Below are 3516 nucleotides of genomic sequence, written 5' to 3' on the forward strand. Positions count from 1 at the left end.
CCAACTGACTGGAAGAGGTCTCTCTTTGTTCCCATTCCAAAGAAAGGTGATCTGACAGAGTGTGGAAATTATCAAATGATATAATTAATATCACATGCAAGCAATAATCTGCTGATGATTATTAAAAAATGACTGGAACAGCATATCAACAGAAAACAGCCAAAAGTGCAGGCTGGATTTAGAAGAAGCCATGATACTGGGGATATTGTAGCTAATGTTAGATGGATCTTGCCTGAAAGCAGGAAGTACCAGAAGAATGTCTATCTGTGTTTCATTGACTATTCAAAGGCATTTTGTGTGGACCACAAAAAACTGTGGCTAAAAAAAAAAACAAAAACAAAAACAAAAAAACCAAAAAAAACCAAACCAAAACATACACACACACAAACCCAACAAAAACCAACAACTGTGGCTAACTGAAAAGAATGAGAATCCTAGAGTACTTGATCGATCATGCTTTTGTGAAACCTATACTTAGACCAGGAGGCAGTCATCAGAACAAAGCAAGTGAACACTGCGTGGTTTGAAACTGGGAAGAGTATACACCAGGGAAGTGTCCTATCTCCATACCTTTTCAAACTATATGCAGAGCAGATTATCTGGGAGGTTGGGCTCTATAAGGAGAAATATCACATCAGGACTGGAAGAAGACTCATCAATAATCTGTGTTATGCAGATGACACAACCCTACTTGCTGAAACTGAAGAGGACCTGAAGTCCTTGCTGCGGCCTTCAATATGAATTGAAGCTCAATATAAAGAAAACAAAGATTCTCATGACTAGGCTGATTGGCATCATCCTGATGGATGAAGAGATTGAGATTGTAAACAACTTTAGTTTGCTTGGCTCCACAGTCAACACTCTTGGTATCTGCAACCAGGAAATGAAAAGATATAATGCATTGGGAAAGTCTGCTGTCAGAGACCTCTCCAGAGTACTGAAGAGCAATGATGTCAGTCTGGAGACTAAGGTTCTCCTCATACATGTCATAGTCTTTGGAATCACTTTCTATATATTATAGAGCTGACAATGTCTAGGGATGATAGAAGGAGAATTGATGCCTTTGAGCTGTGGTGTTGGAGGAGAGTATTGAATATGCTATGGACTACTAAGGGAACAAACAAGTTCATCCTGGAGAGGACAAAACCAGGCTGCTTCTTGGAGGCAAGTATTCTGAAGCTTTGTCTGGCATACTTCGGACATGTTGCAAGGAGGGACCGTGCTTGGAAGGGTGGAGGGACAGCACAGAAGAGGAAGATCCTCGATGAGATGGACTGATTTGGTGACTGAGGTGATGGAGGTAGGTGTGTCAGAAATACTAAGATTTGCCCAGGATAGAGCAGGGTGTAGGGCTGTTGTACATAGGGTTACTATATGTAGCCAGAGACTCAATGGCACACAATGACAACTAGATTGGAAAGCAATCAAAATACACATTGGCTGCAATGATGAACTTAAAGATAGCAATGGTTCCAAACATATCTAAGACTAAACGTTTTATTATTCTTTTTTGTACAGGAGAACTCCATGAATAAGAGCTAACTTGATGGCAAACAAAGGAAGAGACAAGGCTGGAAATAGAAGGTAATTACAATAGTTTGTTCATACATGGTTATAGAAAATAATTCTGCATACAAGCACTTTTCAGAGAATACAGGGATGTGTTTAGAGGACATGCTATCAATATCAGAGAATAAAAGCTTTGACTTAAGAACTTTGAATTTTTAACAAAATTAGGAAGCCACACAATGTACCTGAGGAGAGGCAGGAATGTTGAGATGGGAGAGGATCATATATTATGATTCAAGTTGCCTTAGACACCCTTCCCACCCCCACCCTCAATCATTCCAAGTATTTAATGATACAATTTAGCTTTAATTTTCTTCCATAAAGAAGATAGTAACAATGTCTATTCAAGACCTGCTCAGCTCCGCGTTTGCTGTGAAGGGGAGACAGCTAGGAACCCGAGCTGAGATCATGACGTCATGTTGGCCCTTATTCTACTGCACTTTTTGTTGCTTTGTCTTTATTGTACATTTTTTTCTTCATCTTTTTTCTATCTTACCTTGAAATACATAGTTAAAAGTTTGTGTTTAATGCTAAAAGCATATAGAGTGACGTTTTTAAAAATATCATACCGAATAATACATTTTAGTAGCTATGACAATACAAAATAATTGTAAACTCTGTAATATCATCTTGATGAATAGGACTCACTAGCCAACTGACATTTCTGCGAAATACGTACTTTTTTCTTATTAGAAACTGCTATGGGGAATTGTCCCCGCATAAAATATTTTTAAGAAAATATTTTAAAATATATGTTTCTGGATTTCTCAGATTGTACTGCTACAGACAGTAAAGAAACTGAGCTTTCAGCACTGCAGTGGTAATTTAGCATACACTTTGACTACTTCAATTCCAAAGAAACAAAATAATGGTCTGTATTTTTCATACTCTTTCAACAACTTGTGTAAATGCTGTTCCTTAAGGGATTTTCTTAAAGATATTATTTCAATTACATAAATATTCTGTGAATACAATTGTGTAGTTTTATATTCATTCATGCTTTGACAACCACCACTCAAATTGAGATACAGGACATTTACAAAATCTAAAAGTTTATATCAAAACCAAGAGGGAGCTACTCTTCTGACTACTGGTGTTACAGATTAGTTTTCTCTTGAACTTTACATATGCAGAATCAAAGAGTATGTACTCTGTCATGTTTGAATTCTTTGACTCAACATAATTTTTTTGTGATTTATCCATGTTTTATGACTATCAGTAATTCTTAACATTATTCTCCTATTGGTTACCTTTGAGGTTTTATTTCTAGTTGGTAACCAGTATGAATGAAATAACAATGTTATTCTTGTACAAATATTTCTAATATCTGTTTTTGCTTCTCTTGGATAAATATCTAGGCATGGAATAACTGTGCCATATAAAAGCAAGTAGTTAAGTTTATTATCAGAAAATGATGTATTTTTTAAAAACCATTGTACATCTGTTTTCAGAGACCTCTTCAAAGTAATGAAGGAGAATTAACGCTTTGCAGCTGTGGTGTTAGAGAAGATTGTTGAATATACCATGGACTGCTAAGAGAATGACCAAGTTCATCTTGGAGAGGGTAAAACCAGGCTGCTACTGGGAGGCAAGGATTCTGAAGCTTTGTCTGACAAACTTTGGACATTTTGCAAAGAGAGACCAGTCCTTGGAGATAAACATCATGCTTGGGAGTGTGGAGGGACAGCACTGGAAAGGAAGACCCTTGATAAGATGGATTGATTCAGTGATGGGGTTATGGGGGTAAGTGTGCCAGAGACAGTTAGATTGGCACAGGATAGAGCAGGGTCTAGGGCTGTTGTACATAGGGTCACTATGTGTCACAGGTGACTCGATGGCATATAGCAACAACGCAACAACAATTGTATAATTGAAAACAACACTAAAAATGTATACACCACTAGTTGCTTCCCATATATACTTGATATAGTGGGTCTTCTGAATTGT

This window comes from Elephantulus edwardii, unplaced genomic scaffold, assembly GCF_000299155.1.
Source record: "Elephantulus edwardii isolate Elephantulus edwardi_28Jun2011 unplaced genomic scaffold, EleEdw1.0 scaffold00247, whole genome shotgun sequence".
NCBI classification, from domain to species: Eukaryota; Metazoa; Chordata; class Mammalia; order Macroscelidea; family Macroscelididae; genus Elephantulus; species Elephantulus edwardii.